The sequence below is a fragment of the Mobula hypostoma genome, chromosome 2, assembly GCF_963921235.1.
Source record: "Mobula hypostoma chromosome 2, sMobHyp1.1, whole genome shotgun sequence".
Classification (NCBI taxonomy): domain Eukaryota; kingdom Metazoa; phylum Chordata; class Chondrichthyes; order Myliobatiformes; family Myliobatidae; genus Mobula; species Mobula hypostoma.
Genome location: NC_086098.1, coordinates 229,444,099 through 229,462,303, shown reverse-complemented (window position 1 = coordinate 229,462,303; position 18,205 = coordinate 229,444,099).

Genomic DNA, 18,205 nt, shown 5'->3' with positions numbered 1-18,205 from the left:
TTTTCACTACATACAAGCCCAATGTGGCTTGTTGGTTGTCGTATTCCACTGTTACAAATGTCATTCCCACAGGAGTCATCTGGTCAGGTGTCAGGTCTGTCAGTGGAAAAGCATCTTGGAGATAGTGATCACAATTCTATCTATTTTACCATAGCACTGGAGAAGGACAGGAACAGACAAGTTAGGAAAGTGTTTCATTGGAGTAAGGGGAAATAAGAAGCTATCAGGCAGGAACTTGGAAGCATAAATTGGGAAGAGATGTTCTCAGGGAAATGTACGTCAGAAATGTGGCAAATGTTCAGGGGACATTTGCCTGGCGTACTGCATAGGTACGTTCCAATGAGACAGGGAAAGGATGGTAGAGTACAGGAACCGTGGTGTACAAATGCTGTTGAAAATCTAGTCAAGAAGAACAGTAAAGCTTACGAAAGGTAAGAGTTTGCGGATAGGAATGAGAGGGAGTTAAGGGTCAGGTTAGGGTTTTGGGATAGGGATGAGAGGGAGTTAGAGGTCATGGGTGTTAAATGAAGAGGCTGGGCTGGAGTTCAAGGTGCTCTGCAGTCAAACATCAGCAATCCTAGAGGTTCAGTTGGCAGGCACTGAAGAGACCAGCAATCCACAAAATGGCGAGTCCCTGTCCCAGATCTAAAGTTGTTTTTATCTTTTAGACCATAAGACTTTAATACATAGGAGCAGAATTAGGCCATTTGGCCCATTGAGTCTGCTCTACCCTTTCATCATGTCTGATCCAATTTTCCTCTCAGCCCCAGTCTCCTGCCTTCTCCCCATATCCCTTCATCCCCTTCAAGAATCTATCAACAACAGCCTGTGCCAAAGTATTCCACAGATTCACCACTCTCTGGCTAAAGAAATTCCTACTCACCTCCTTTCTCCTTTCTCCTCTCTATTCTGAGGCTGTATCCTCTGGTCTTAGACTCTCCTACCATAGGAAACATCCTTTCCACATCCATTCTATCAAGGCCTTTCGCCATTTGATAGGTTTCAATGAGGTTGCCCCTCATTCTTCTGAATTCCAGTGAATACAGGCCCAGAGCCGTCAAATGTTCTTCATATGACAAACCATTCAATCCTGGAATCAGTTCCATGAACCTCCTTGAGCCCACTGCAGTTTCAGCACTTTTTTTCCTAGATAAGGGGCCCAAAACTACTTACAATATTCCAAGTGAGGCCTCACCAGTGCTTTATAAGGTCTTAACCTTATATACTTGCTTTTATATTCTAGTCCTCTTGAAATAATTGCTAACATTACATTTGCCTTCCTCACTACAGATTCAACCTGCAAATTATCCTTCAGGGAATCCTGCACAAGGACTCCCAAGTCCCTTTGCACCTTAGTTTTTCTCTCCATTTAGAAAATAATCAGCCCTTTCATTTCTTCTACCAAAGTACATGATCATACATTTCCTGTCATTATATTCCATCTGCCATTTCTTTGCCCATTCTCCTAATCTAAGTCCTTCTGTAGCCTCTCCACTTCCTCAAAACTACCTGCCCCTCTACCTATCTTCATATCAACTGTAAACTTTGCAACAAAGCCATCAATTCCATCATCCAAATCATTGACATACAACCTAAAAATAATCTGTCCCAATACAGGCTCACTATTTTTTTCTCAGCTCAAGCTAGTAAAACTTGAGATGTGGGCATAGCCAAGCACACTCATTTCCAATTGGTAGGAACTTTCGAACTACTCTAGTGATGTGTAGTATTGTGGCTTTCTGGAGATTTACATAAATATTGCTGTGTAAGCCTAATTGTTTAATGCTATCGTGTAGTGACTTTGGGATGATAGTGTTGTAGATATTACTATTGGGACAATGTATACCCTGGCATGTTCCATTGTCTTTCAATTTCCTCTTTCAATTCAGCATATTTCTAGTGTTTTTCACTTATTGTTTGGCATGCCTATATCTATTAAGTAAGTTGTTCTTGCTTGTTTAACCTGTAATATTATATCCAGATGGTTATTATGGATTGTCCTATCTGTAATAATGGATTTGTCATAGCATAATTTGTGGGACACTGACTCTAAAAGTGGATCAGGCTTGGACTGATGGTAAGGTATGTGTCTTTTATGAGTTTGTAGTTTAAAGCAAGATATTGGTGAAGGATTTTTACCACTTGATTGTGCCTGTGTAAATCATCAGATTGAGTTAAATTGCTGCAGGTTCCTGTATCGGCGGGAGGAGAGAGAAGTAGCGCGCCGTGTGTGCGCAGCCCTCCGGTGAAAAATGATATAGTATCCGTTAAATAGGGGCCGTGGACAATTCTGATTTGATGGAGATGGATGTGAAAGCACAGAGGAACATCTGGAAAAATTTCTGAAACGCTTGTTCGCTGCTTTCGTTACTGCGCAGTCAGGAATCATTCGGAGGGAAGGCCTCAAAATCCCTTGCTTTGCCTGCTGTTGGCAACCAAGATGGAGGTCAAATCGTTTGGATAGAGATGGCGCTCAGTACTCGGTGTCGGAGAGCTGATCAGAGCTCAAAGTTTTCGGATGACTCAGAGTCGGACCGTGATCGGGTATGGCAGGGAGAGTTTTTCTTGCTTTTCCCGTCTGCGTGAGATGTGGGACAATTGAGAGACTTTGAACTTTATCAGCTTGAATTTGCTGGTCTTTTATTATGTATTTTCAATAATTTTTTGTGGTAACCACGTGGTCCTGTATTGCCACAAGCAAATCCTCTGTTTCTGGACAGAGGTCTCCAACTCTGAGCTGGGCGATCAACACTTCCTTGTCGACATCTAATCTGCTCAGATCGTGGGGGTGTCTTCCACGGAAGGTCATGCTCTTCTATTTATTAACTTTTTCTTTGATAGTGATAAGGCCTTCATTTTTCTGGGTTGTTCTCTCATTTATGTTTAGTGCTGTGTACTTCTTGTTAGATTTCCACATGCTCGCATGCAGTGCTGAATCCTGTCTCTATTGATCTATCTGACTATTTTTTATTCCTGTTACGTTACTTCCTTCTTCTGTCCTAGGTCATGTTAATCTACGTGCATTCAAGTGTATACAGTTTTGTCTAAAATTTGTCATTTCAGTTCATATTTTCCTTTGTAAATTTTCCAGATCAGTTTTGGACCAAGATATTATTCCAAAAGAATATGTTAATATGGGTATAGCGAAACTGTTTATTACCTTTGTTATATTTTTATTATTGAGCTCTCCTTGGCAGATTTTCTTTAGCCTTGAAGCAAATTCTTTCAAAAGCTTTTCCTTTATTGCACTATGTTATTATTATGTTATTATTTTTTCTCAGCTGATGCTGGTAAAACCTGAGGTATGGGCATAGCCAAGCACACTCATTTCTCAAGTGCTAGGAACTTTCAGACTACACTAGCGGTGTTTAATATTGTGGCTTTCTGGAGATTTACATAAATATTACAGTATGGGCCTAATTGTTCAGTGCTATTGTGTAGTGCCTTTGGGATGATACCAGTTGTAAATATTACTATTGGTTCAATGTATACCCAGTTCATGTTCCATAGTTTTTCAATTTCCTCTTTTAATTCAGCATATTTCTGGTATTTTTTACTTATTAATTTATGTTAGTTATGTGTGTTTAGAATGATTGTATCTACTAAGTAGGTTGTTTTTGCTTGTTTATCCTGTTTTATTATATCTGGGTGGTTATTGATTGTCCTATCTGTATTAACAGATCGGTCATAACATAATTTGTGGTTTTCTGACTCTAAAACTGTATCAGGCTTGTATTTATAGCAAGGTGTGATTTCATTTATGAGTTTGTATTTTAAGGCAAGCTTTTGATGAATAATGTTTGATGAATGCTACTTGATTGTACCTGTGTAAGTAATCAGAGTGAGTGAAGCTGCTACAGGATCATGTAATGTATTGGCTTGTTTCTGTTTTTTCTAGGCATTTTCTACACTTATCATCTTGAATTTCTTGGACTTTAATTATGTAGTTTGTTATTTTTTGTGTTAACCACCCGGTATTGCCACAAGGAACCCCTCTGGTCCTGGGAAGAGGTCTCCAACTCTGAGCCAGGCAATCGACGCTTCCTTGATGATATCTCATCTGCTCAGATTGTAGGGATGGATATCTTCCATGGAGGGTCATGCTTTTCTATTGGTTAATTATTTCTTCTATAGTGATAATATCTTCATTTTTCTGGGTTGTGGTGTCATTTAAGTTTAGTGGTGTGTACTTCTTATCAGAATTGCATATGCTCGTGTGGAGGGCTGATTCCTGTTTTCGTTGATGAAAGTATATCCTTAGAAGTTTTATCTGAATGTTGTGTAGATGTTTAATGTCTGTTATTCCTCTTTCCTCTTCTGTTCTAAGTAGTGTTGACCTGAGCACATAATAATGTACATAATTTTTAACTGAAATTTGTCATTTCAGTTCTTATTTTTCTTTGTAAATTTTCCAGATCAGTTTCAGACCATGATATTATGCCAAAAGAATACATTAATACAGGTATAGTCAAAAGTGTTTATTGCCTTTATTATATTTTTACTGTTGAGCTCTGTTTGGCAGATTTTCTTAAGCCTTGAAGTAAATGCTGTCAAAAGCTATTATTATTTATTATTATCTTCTGGCTTTTATTTTTATATTTGTACAGATTGTAGGCTTTTACACATTGTTTATTTGACTGTCTTTTTATGTGCGATCTTTCACTGATTCTATTGTATTTCTTTCTATTTACCGTGAATACCCACAAGAAAATATATCTTAGGATTGTGTATGGTGACACATATATGAACTTTGATGATAAATTTACTTTGAACATTGTAAAAAATAACATGGCCTTAGGAGCAGGTTTTATCCCCAGTGAAGTTTCAAAATGCATCGATAAAGTGCTTCAGTAACAAATCTACAATCTAGTCCACATCTGGGAAGAGGAGGACCTACTCCAGAATGGCAGTGCAGATACTGTCCATCCAGAGACAGAGTGGACAAGATCTTCAGCACCCAGGCTCAGAACAGGAAGTCAGGGAGTAGGGTCAACCCTATAAATGGCCCTTTTCTTGGCTTCAGCAACACGTCTGACTCCATGAACTGCAGAGCTCTTTCCTCAGTGTGGTAGCCATGTATATTTCCTCCAACGTGCATTTGCTTCTGGTTTATGTAAACTATAATCCGAACCAACAGGTCCACAATAGTCAAAACCAAAGGACCTTTCATTCCAACCAGCAGAGGTAAACTTCCTCAGAAAGAAGGTAAACCAGGAGGCTTTGGTTTAAAGTAAGTGATTGAAGGTCCAAAGGAATTTAAGATCAAACCTTTTCTCCTAGATTGTGGTTGGAGCCTGGATCGCACTACTTAAGCACAAGCTGGAGGCAGGTACTTTCACTATCTCTAAGAAAAATCGAGGAAAAAGTATTTGAATTGTGAATGCACAGTAGGTTACAGGCTAGTCCCTGGTAAATAGGATTGGTAAGGGTGGGTTGATATGGACACGGTGGATCAGAGAAACAGTTTCCATGTCACTCTGTGACTCTAATCTTTGCTGATCCTGATAATTCCAAGAACACCCAATAATATGTACAGTACAAAGGTTTTCAAACTCTGCCTTCCAAGATTTAAGGTTCAAGATTGTTTATTGCCATTCTTCAGAAGACAAGCGTAAAGGAGAAAAAATGGTTGTTACTCCAGATCTGTTGCAGTTTTTAAAAAGCACAATACACATAAAGAACACAATAAAAAAACAAAAAAAAAATGAATATAAACATAAAAATAATCCTATAAAACACAACGTACAAGTAACTGTTATGTACATAGACCGTATGAGGGGTGATTGATAAGTTCGTGGCCTAAGATAGAAGGAGTCAATTTTAGAAAACCTAGCACATTTATTTTTCAACATAGTCCCCTCCTACATTTACACATTTAGTCCAGCGGTCGTGGAGCATACGGATCTTGGACCTCCAGAAAGTGTCCACAGATGGGTGATTGATAAGTTTGTGGTCTAAGGTAGAAGGAGATGAGTTATACGGCTCTCGTTACAGGCAAGTGCAAGTCAACTCTTTGAGTGATTATGCAGAAAGTTTGAAGTTAATAACTCATCTCCTTCCATGTAGAGGCAAGCATGTTGAGGATGATGGGAAGGCAGGAACAGTTGTGTATCCTGATTGTCTGAGGTCTGTTGGTTAGGAAGTCCAACGCCCAGTTACGCAGTGGTGTATTTAGAACACTGAGTAAGAGTTTGATCACCAAGTGACAAATGCACAATGCAATGATTTGATCTGTATGAACAATATGCAAGGGAATCTTTACATCGTATTTGGTATATGCAACAATAATAAGCCAATTATCAATACCGATACCAACTTTCTATTGATAAACCACATGTAGAAAGGCCATGGCAAATTAGGCATCAGAAGATGCAAAAATAGTGCAGGTCCTGGTCAGTGACAGAGACAGAGAGAGAAAGAGAGTGAAGAGTAAAACATGACAAAAGAAAGAATCAGAACTTCAAAAAGGAAGTATGTAAAAGAAGTTACAGGGGATTTCCAAATCAATACAGAATATTTTACAATTCCATCATGGGAGAAAATGTCATCGGGAGTGATAATCAATTACAGTAAGTTGAAGCTGCTTCCATTCACTGAAGCCCTAAGGACCAGGAGACACAGGATTAAAATTTTAGACAAGAGGGCAAGGGGAATAGACCATAAGACTATAAGACATAGGAGCAGAATTAGGCCATCTGGCCCATCGAGTCTGCTCCGCCGTTCGATCATGGCTGATCCTTTTGTTTTTCTCCTCCTCAACCCCAGTTCCCGGCCTTCTCCCCGTAACCTTCGATGCCGTTCCCAATCAAGAACCTATCAATCTCTGCCTTAAATACACCCAACGACCCAGCTGCATGTGGCAACAAATACCACAAACTCACCACCATTTGGCTAAAGTAGTTTCTCCGCATCTGTTTTGAAAGGGCGCCCCTCTATCCTGAGGCTGTGTCTTCTTGTCCTAGACTCTCCCCCCATGGGAAACATACTTTCCACATCTACTCTGTCTAGGCCTTTCAACATTCGAAAGGTTTCAATCAGATCCCCCAACCCCCCCCCCCCACTATCCTTCCGAATTCTAGCGTGTGCAGACCCAGAGCCATCAAACATTCTTTGTATGATAACCATTTCATTCCTCCTCTGGATTCTCTCCAATGCCAGCACATCTTTTCTAAAATGAGGGATCTAAACCCGCCTGTAATTTCATTTCTTCTGCCTCCCTTCCTTCTTAAAGAGTGGAATGATATTTGGAATTTTCCAGTCCTTCAGAACCATTCTAGAATGTAGTGATTCTTGAAAGATCATTACTAATGTCCCCACAGTCTCTTTGCATACCTCTTTCAGAACCCTGGGGCATACGCCACCTGGTCCAGATGACTTGTCTACCTTCAGGCTTTTCAGTTTCCCAAGCACCTTCTCCTAGCTAATAACGACCCTCAATTCTGCCCCTGACATTCTCGCATTTCTGGCATTCTGCTAGTGTCGTCTACAATGAAAACTGATGCAAAATACTTGTTAAGTTTATCCCCCATTTCTTTTTTCCCCATTACTACCTCTCCAGCATCTTTTTCCAACAGTCTGATATCCACTCTCACCTCTTTTTTATTCTTTCTATCTCTGAAAAATCTTTTTGTATCCTCTAATTTTTATTATTGCTAGCATGCCTTCATATTTCATCTTTTCTCTCCTCATGGCTTTTTTCAGTTGCCTTCTGTTAGTTTTTAAAAGCTTCCCTGTCCTAACTTCTCATTAATTTTTGCTATATTATTTGCTCCCACTTTTCCTTTTATGCTGTCTTTGACTACCCTTCTCAGCCACAGTTGCCTCATCCTCCCTTTAGAACACTTCTTCATCTTTGGGATGTACAGTATCTATGAATTGGCCTCCGAATCGCCTGCAGAAACTCCAGCCATTGCTGTTCTGTTGACCCTTTCTGATGAACTTTGGCCTGCTCTTCTCTCATTCTTCTGTAGTTCCCTGTACTTTGCAGTAATACTGATATCTTCTTCTGAAACTGGGAGGGTGAATTCTGTCATATTATGATCACTGCTTCCTGGAGGTTCATTTACCAAATCTGGTTCATTACACAACATCCAATCCAGAATTGCCATTTCCCTAGTGGACTCAACCACAAGCTGCTTTAAAACACCATCTCATACCACTGAGACCACAGAGACTGAAAAGGTATGTTTAATCTGCATGATTGGTTTTGATTGGAATGATGGTGAGCAGACAACAGCATCAAAATCAGTGCCTTGGGGCTGACAGGGATTCGAGGCTGGTTAGGGTTCCATTTCTGAAATTACTATTAAACCATAAGGGAAACGTAATATAAAGAACAATGATTCAACTTTTATCCTTGCTACGTTACAATGCAGATTTATCATTCAAGCTCTATTCTTGGAGAAACCCAAAGTAAGGAACAAGGAAAAGTCATTCAGTGCAAATGCAGGTGGTTCAGACATGATTACTTCCTGCAGATGTTGGAGATCTTGAGTAACAAGCACAAAATATCTGAGGAACCCAGCAGTACTGATTATCAGCTGATTATTCCACTCCATTGATGCTACCTGACCTGCTGAGTTCTTCCAGCAATTTGTGAGTGTTGACTGTCATTCATTAGTTGCATTATGGTCACAAGTTAAGAATTAGATTGCATTATTTGAAGAATAGTCCGGGGAAAGTTTTAGTTTGTATCCATGTGCAACCCCCCCCCCCCCCCGTGCTGGGTTCATATGCAAACTTGGCCTGTTAGCCGGCTCTGTTAACAGCCACGTGACTCGATGGTGAGAAGACCACCTTTCACAAACAATATATGTCTAAGGTCAGTATGATTTGGGGTTCAACCAAACAGGAGCTTTGAGATGTTCCGATTAAAGAAACCTCAATTTGAGCGAATGCTGTGTAAATACTGCCCACACACAATTATCAATCAGCAAGAAATAACAAATCATACATTATAATGAAAGTATATTTACTAATTTCAGCTTTATCAAACAGTTATTAAGAGAAAGAAAAGAAAAGAAAAGAAATATAAGGCCCATTACAGTTAAACCAATCTAAATGTGCAGTGTTGGAGCTCATCTCTTCGAAAAGCTGGGTATGACCATTACTCACGGCACTGAATTCTCATCACCAATCACTGGTAGAGCTTCTCATCTTAGACTCCTTCATCTCGTGATGTACTCTTTGCAATTGTGTCTACCTGTCAGGTTGAATCCTACAGCCATCTCTCCTAATTTTCTCTCCTCTGCATCGCCCGCCAGAAAGACCACCAACCCCACCAGTGTCCATCACAAATCTCTGTCAGCACAGCTCTCTCTAGAAACTTCTCCCAAATCCACCATCCTGATTGGCTGATGCAACATTCCTAACCCCTTATCTTTAGCCAAAACCAAGGCATTCTACCAGCAGGACACACTACTTTTACAGAAAGCTACTAAATGAAATGCCCCACTGCATAGCAATAGAAACCTTAACCAGAGCATTACACATGTTTCTGCCAAATATTGCTAGTCTTTTTCTAGATCTTGGCCAGCTGGTGGCGTAGTAGCATCAGTGCCGGACTTCGGAGCGAAGGGTCCCGAGTTTGAATCCAGCCAGCTCCCTTGCACACTTTCCATCCGTGCTGGGTTGAGAGTCGAGCTAGCAACTCAGCCTTGTAAAAGTAAGAAAGCCTGCTAAAAAAACGCTATCATGACAGCGTCCCGATGACTCCACTCGGAGTTAAGGGCTTATATTTTATATTTTACATTTTTTTTCTAGATCTGGGGGTCTTCTGACTCCTAACCACGTGGCTGTTGTCTGAAGACCTATGTCCAAGTCCCTATCCATCTGAACCCAAAGCTCAGGCACTTGTTTCCATGCTGTACAGAGGAAGGTAATGTTTCTAATCAGTTTATGTCATATACACTTGAGTGAAATGAAATTCCTTGCTCATATGAATCTCTGGCAGCACATGAGAATAGTGGTCAGTCCCATGCTTTTCAGTGCCAGCTGTAAAATGAGGGTTCAGTTCCTGCCACTGCCTGTAAGAAGTTTGTCTGTTCTCCCCATGACCCCATGAGTTTCGCTGTACGTTTTGATGTACACGTGACAAATAAAGTTAATCTTCAGTCTCTCAGAATAAACAGTATACATGGTAATACTAACTACAATATAATAAAAGATATCATAACTACAAGAATAAATACAGCTTTGGTGAAAACAATAGAATGGAGCAAAGCACAATAAAGCAATCTAAGGTTGAGCAAAAAGAAATGTTGTGATTTTCAATGCCAGCTGTACGATCGGAATTCAATGGAACGGGGTGGACTAAGGTTTAAGGACAAGGTAGCATAGCCAGGAAGGCTGTGTGAAAGAATTGATTTGTTCAGAAATCTGATCACAGTGGGAAAGAGGCTGTTTTTTGAGTCTGGTCATCCAAAATTTCAAGCTCCTGTATCTTCTCCTGGTAGGCTGAGGGGAGAAAGAGAAATGGCCAGGGTGACAGGCTTCCATAATGATATACATTCAGTGGCCACTTTACACCTGTACACCTGCTTATTCATGCAAATAATCTAATCAGCCAATCATGTGGCAGTAACTCAATGCATAAAAGCATGCAGACATGATCAAGAGGCTCAGTTGTTCAAACCAAACATCAGAATGGGGAAGATATGTGATCTAAGTGACTAACTATGGAATGATTGTTGGTGCCAGACGGGGTAGTTTGAGTGTCCCAGAAACTGATGATCTCCTGGGATTTTCATGCACAACTGAGATTACAGAGAATGGTGTGAAAAGCAAAAAACATCCAGTGAGCACCATTTCTGTAGGAAAAAAATGCCTTGTTAATGAGAGAGGTCAGAGGAGAATGACCAGACTGGTTCAAGCTGACAGGAAGGTGACAGTAACTCAAGTAACCAGACGTTACAACAGTGGTGTGCAGAAGAACATCTCTGAATGCAAAACACATTAAACCTTGAAATGGATGGGCTACAGCAGTAGAAGACTAGGAATATAAGTTCAGTGGCCACTTTATTAAATACAGGAGGTACCTAATAAGGTGACCACGAAGTGTACTGCATTAAGCCTCCTAATGCAAAGCACAGTGATGATGGGCCTGATGGAAGGAAATGATGAGACCGTGATGGACTGGGCAGTGTTTACCATTCCATGCAGGTTCTGACATGACTTCTCTATCTGGTCTGGTTGATTCACCAAATCCTCCTTGTACCTTGGCCAATACCTCAACCAAAGTCTTAAAGTTGTGAGCAAAATTATAAAAATGCAAGAATTTTCCTATTTCTTCTTTCTGATTTAGGAAAGCGTGCAGGGGTCCGCTCCCGAGTACGCTTTCCATCCGTGTCCGGTTGAGTGTCGAGATCGCAACTCGACCTCATAAAATAAAGGGAAAATACTGCAGAAATGTTTGTGTGAGGAGTGGCACCCCACACAGTCTCTCTCTCTCGCTCCTCACCTTGTACAAAGCCGTGAAAAAGGCATCATCACGGATGCACGCAGGGACACGCAGACACACACGCACAGACTCGCACACATGCAGGCACATGCTAAAAAAAAAGGAAAGAGTGCAGAAAAATTCATGGGGCTGTTGCCAGGACAAGAAGGCCTGAGTTTTAGGAGAGGTTGGCTAAGCTAAGTCTTTATTCCCTCAAGCACAGGAGAAGAAAGGCCAACTTTATAGAGGTGCTTAAAATTATGAAATGCAAAAATAAGGAGGATGGTAACAGTCTTTTCCCAAGGATAAGAGAGTCCAAAACTAGGAGGCGCCAATTTAGGGTGAGCGGGGCAAGACTTAAGGTTATCTTAGGGGTAACTTTTTCTGTCCATGGAATGAGCTTCCAAAGGAAGTGGTTGAGACAGGTACAAACGTTTGTACATTAGTATCATTTAAGAAGTACTTGGACAGGGACATGGAAAGGTGGGGCTTACAGGATTTGGACTGAATGCAGGAAACTGAGACCAGCTAGGTGGATATTGTGGTCAATGATATTGTTCTCAATGGGCTGAAGAACATATATCTGTGCTGATTTACTCAATGACTCTATAAAATTGAATTCCATCCACCACAGAAAACCAAGAAGAGAAAATAAATTTGAAAAGTAAGGTTAGAGTACAAATGTCTGTGCCAATTATGGGACTGATTTCACAAAACTGTAGCCCAGAAGCAACGTGCTTTGGAAATTTCCACACCAGAAGGTCATTGTAAAGTTAAAATTTTCATTCCAAAATAAATTTTAGTTTACAGCTTTTTAGGTAAACATTGCAGCTTAATTAAACTACTAAAGATTGAAACCTTGCTCAGTCAAGGATGTCTTTGAACCATTTAGGAGGCACCCAAGCATTTTGTGTTATCTTTATTCTAAGGATTGGTCTCCAGCTCATAGGCATGGGCTGTCTCCTTAGCAAGAAACAAGGCATGTTATTTATGGAATACCTTTTCAGTTGTGTGTTTAGTGTACAGAGCACAACCCAACTGAGGGAAGAGGGTAAGAGGGAAATCAATGAGTGTGGAGGGAGAGAGCTGAGATGGAGGGGAACAGAAGGGAAGAAAAGACCTAGGGACACAATTTGGGGAAAAAAGACAGATATGGTAGTTTGAGGGTAAGAGAAAAGGGGTTTCTGGATTGTGGTAAGATTGCAAGTCCATGCATTTTCATGTGTGGTCATCCTTTTACTGTGTCCACGTGTAGGTTGTAAATGTGTCTGTAGGTATGGTCAGTGTGTGTGTGTGTGTGTGTGTGTGTGTGTGTGTGTGTTTGTGTTCAGAATGTGCAGAAGACCCTGTCTCCTGCTACTTTGTACCTTCTTGTTGTTTAATCAAGATCTGAAAGCTCTGGGCACTGCTGTTGTCAATGGCCTCTCCTCTTCCTGAGGAGACTGAGATCCTTTAACATCTGCCGGACGATGCTGAGGATGTTCTACGAGTCTGTGGTGGCCAGTGCTATCACGTTTGCTGTTGTGTACTGGGGCAGCAGGCTGAGGGTAGCAGACACCAACATTCGTAAGGCCAGTGATATTGTGGGGATGGAACTGGACTCTCTCACGATAGTGTCTGAAAAGAGGATGCTGTCTAAGTTGTATGCCATCTTGGACAATGTCTCCCATCCACTACATAAAGTACTGGGTGGGCACAGGAGTACATTCAGCCAGAGACTCATTCCACCGAGATGCAGCACAGAGCGTCATAGGAAGTGATTCCTGCCTGTGGCTATCAAACTTTACAACTCCTCCCTTGGAGGGTCAGACACCATGAGCCAATAGGCTGGTCCTGGACTTATTTCATAATTTCCTGGCATAATTTACATATTACTATTTAATTATTTATGGTTTTATTACTATTTATTATTTATGGTGCAACTGTAACGAAAACCAATTTCCCCCGGGATCAATAAAGTATGACTATGACTATGACTATGTAAAAGAAATCATGCACAGATATCATCCACTTTTCAGAAATGGAGAGGAAACAAGTGATCTTCAACCTTTAAGCATTGCTAAGGACCAAGTAGAGTTTAATTTGAGATCTCACAGTGGAATTAGATAGCCTTTAAGACCAGTCACCTCCTAACGTTACACACTGGTCAGCTGCTCATTTATAATTCAACACATACAACCCTTGCAATTTAACTTCAACCTTTTACATTTTTATTGTAATTTTAATATAAATATTTCAGAACAGGCCATCCTTTGCATCAAAAATCAGTACTTACATCAAGTGGGAAAAGTCTCCCTGGGTTCAGTCCTTGCTCTGGTACTTTCTCATCCACTAGATTGCCACACCTGCCTTTTCTCATCTTCTCTCCTCACAGCCTTGGGCCCTGAACTTTTCCCCGGTGAAGCAACAGTTCACCTATGGAGGTTTCAACTGCACCTCCCATTCACACACCAATTTCACCCAAAGGCCCTTATCTTCTCCCTGAGAAAGGAGTTCATGACGTCCCCCTGCAGCACAAGTAGCAGAAAGAGCACAACTTGTATTGTGGTGTGATCCTTCAAAGACACTTTCTGAGGCCAGAGCTACGAAAAACTGTGCTACTAATATGAACAATTCAACCACTAGTGTCCATCGATCCTGGAAGTGAGTCATGCCTTGACTCATTTAGTAACTTTTTTCAGATGGGAAAAATTAACTCTGCAGGATGGAAGTTATTTTGAAAGGAACTCCTTAATAAATTCTGGTTCACTAACAGACAAGCACTAACTTTCTACGAAAACTTTCGAGAGATTACTAGCTGGAAAAAAATAACTCATGCAAATTTCTTGTGCAGGAGCACTGCAGAATGCTTATTCTCATACTGTGAAATAATTTCATCCAGATCTCAAGTGCTCTTCTAGCTGGTTCTTTGACGTTTCCCCAGGGGAGGAGAGACAGAGGATGGAAAAAATTAACTGCACAGAATGGAAGTCACATCCGATTTTTTTAAAAGAGGAACACCTTAATAAATGTGCTTTCCAAGTGCCTGATAGATAAGCAGCAGCAAGTGATATGCCAGATGTGTTTGAGGACGCTGCCTAGAAATTATTTCAATGCACCTTGTGTCATTATAATCCAGTAAGCAGTTATATTTCCTTTTAAAAAATTCACAGCATCTGTAGGATTGAGGTTAATAAAAATGTCCACATATAACACCTCTGAGACACTGAGTCAATTTCAAACTGAAACAGACAAGAGCATCTGCAATTTCTGATAAAACTTTCCTGAAATATATTTGCTTTAACCTAGTGCCAGCAAGGTAAACCCCATTCATCACTCTCTAACAACCTAAATGTACATTGAGAAAATGTTAGACAGAAAAAAACAATATAGACAAATTGCAGTGACTCATGTCACCTCAGATAAAGTCATTACTTTTTCAATTAGCTTGTGCAGATATGAGGGAGACCTGTGATCACATTGTATGCATAGGTGCCCCTGCGGTCTGTACAAGTGTTAATATCTGATAAATTAGCTTTCTCTACTACCTTGCATGTGGCAGATGGTTTGCCGAAGTCTGCTATTAATTATTGCTGAAGGAGAATGGGCAGTGGAGTGCTACAATGAATAAAAATGTGAAGCAAGAACACATGGGTTCATCCTTGTCCCCACTTCCTCCTCTCCTGTCTCAGGACAGCAATTGGATCCCATTAATATCTCAATGTGATAGGTTGATCTAGTTGTTTCCATGGTTATTCAAGGCAATGTAATGTTAATAGATGTATAAATGTTTGAAAAATTGCATTTAAGAGCACGAGGAAACAATTTGTGCAAAAATATTAATCGGTCCTCTACTTCAATTTCAACCGTATCAGTGAGAAACCAGAGGAAAGAATTATAATTCTCCAGGCAGCACTGTCCACTGGTGACTGTTAAATGTACCTTCTTCCATGTGTGTTGGCTTAGTGCTCACAGTATATGATCATTAGGTGCATTATAATGTTCAGTAAAGGTGACCCCATTTCTGAATTAACTGAAATGTTCTCAGCTGTATTGGCACTAAGACCTTTGCATTTTTTATTACTGCCCTGTGAGAAAGGAAGAGGAGAGGAAAAGACATCCAACCACCTGTAGCTGATCTTCTCTGGGGTCAGTAGATTAGCAATTAAACTAGTACACAGAAACTGAATAATCAATTTTGGGGTTAGAGATGAGGTCCCAGTGGCAGCTGGAGAATTTAGATTCAAATAAGTAAATAAATCCAAAATAAATTCCAATCTCAGTATTTGTAACAGGATTGTTGTAAGAACCACCCATCTGGCTCAGGGAAGAAAATCTCTACCTTTTCCCCTCTATATAACTCCAGACCCACCATTGCCACATTCCTTATTTATCATATTGTTGCACTGGTAGCCTTTGTGCGCTTGCTTATATTCTCTTAGGTGTCTCCGCCTTCATCACTTCCTCCTCCCTTTTGCCAAAATCTGTGTTTGTTTTGCCATATGCTTATCATCCACCTGCCTCTGACTCCCAAGTTCACTCATCCCCCTCTCATATGAGGCTCTACCACTCCACATCCATTACCCATCTTCCATCTCCTACTGGTCCCCGTCTCACCACTGACCTTCTCCTCTTTACGCTGGCTCTATCTTCCTCTGCACCTACCTTCCTGATTCAGGGTTTCATCCTGGAACATCAACCGCTCCTCTCCCACCACAGATGCCGCTCGACCCGCTGAGCTCCTTCAGCAGTTTGCTTGTTCCATCAAAGTAGCTTCCTCTAAGCTGGTCTTTGAAATGGCACAGCATTCGGTCAGGACTAGTAAGTGGTGGACAATGAACTCTGGCCTTACCTATGTCACCTAGGGCCACAGATAAACAAAAAAAAATGTCATCTAAAGCTCCACAGATATGCCTGTGGGCTCGTTTTACATCCTGCCATGAACAGATAACCTGCTGAGATGTGTTGACTAGACTTGTGCACAGAGAATGGTCACAAGGGGAGATTATGGAGATGAAGCCATGGCCCATCGAACTACAGCAGAGAATGAGGTCAACCCTTTTCAAGAACATTTGAGGTAAAAACGAAGATGGGAATATTTGTTTCTGAAAGATGACAACAAGGAGCTAAATGCTCAGTTAGAATGAAAATACCATGCATTCCCTTCAGTTTAGAAGAATAAACTGTGGTTTAATTAAAGAATTTAAAGTGTTGGAAGGATGCAGTTGAGTATTAATGGAGAAATTGTTTCCTCAGTTAAGGGGAAAGCAGGTTATAAATTTTGAATTAGGATTTGTTTATGTGGACGCAGAACCTGGAAATACTTTGACTTTTTTTGGATAGGTATGAAGGCATGTGCAGCATCTCCGTGGATCTGGGTCTCATTGAACTACCTGTTGTGCTCGAGGCGGTGAATGGTCTAACATTATCCTGAGAAGATTGCGGCGAAAGCTTGCCTTCAATTTTTGTGCAATATTGGCCCATCACTTCTGTAGAAAAGTGAAAATTGGAGCTGGGGATAGCTCAACAGTCCCTTTACATCTGCTTCACCATCAGGAAATGGAACCAGCTCAGGAAAGCACCCTGGACAAGTTGGGCCTGTTTCTCTGCTGTGTAACTCCATATTCTTTGTGATTCAATAAGAATATGGTTGATCACCTATCTCAGTACCACATCCCACTGCCTCCCTGTACTTATTGATGCCTTTGAGTCTACAAACCTGCCCACCCCCTTTTGAACTACAGTCAGCAACTTGGCCTCCACACCATCTGTCCTACCACTCTACTTGGCCACTTCTTTTCATCTCAGACCTCAATATCTTACCCTGTACTCTGGAACTATGGTCCCTATTTCTATACGCCTTCTCCCCGGCCAGGGAAAATATCCTCCCTGCATCTGCCATATCGTAATTTTGCATGTTTCAATACTATCTCTTTATTCTTCTAATCTCTTGTGAGTGCAAGCCTACTAAACCCAATCTCCCCTAATCAGGCAGTCTCACCACCCCAGGAGTCAGACTAGTGAACCTACATGACAGGGGCAAGATTATGCAAGTGTAATCTGCCGATGCACAGAAGAAGTTTGGTCATGCCTTCACATACAAAGCATTATTTCTAAAGGAAGAACAGGAATGTGAGCTCTCACAGTAGTTTCATTCAGGTTGGCCCCAAGTAATTAATTCCCGTGAGCTGTCCACTGAGAAACACAAAAATCATTTGAACCGAATGGCAAGGATTTCACGGACTGAACAGAGAGATGACGTTCGTTAAAGCTCAGAGTTAAATCCCACACAGAACCGGGATGGCGGGCTGGTCGTGTACTCAGCTTATTCACAACTATATTTGCCTCTCTTTTACTCACTACCAGGAGGTGATATCTGTTGGTTAAGACCACCAGTCTTTGACTGATAGAGCGCTCAGTTAACACACATCAAAGTTGCTGGTGAACGCAGCAGGCCAGGCAGCATCTCTAGGAAGAGGTACAGGCGACATTTCAGGCCGAGACCCTTCGTCAGGACTAACTGAAGGAAGAGTTAGTATGCTGCCTGGCCTGCTGCGTTCACCAGCAACTTTGATGTGTTGCTTGAATTTCCAGCATCTGCAGAATTCCTGTTGTAGAGCGCTTAGTCAGTCAGCTTTCTAGAAGAGAAGGGAATCATCGAGTCACAGACAAACACAGAGACACAGGGATCGTCACCTCACTGACGCCACACTGACCACTAAACACCCATTTACACAAATACTGCATTAATCCCATTTTGTAAATTTTCCCCACATTCTTATCAATAGC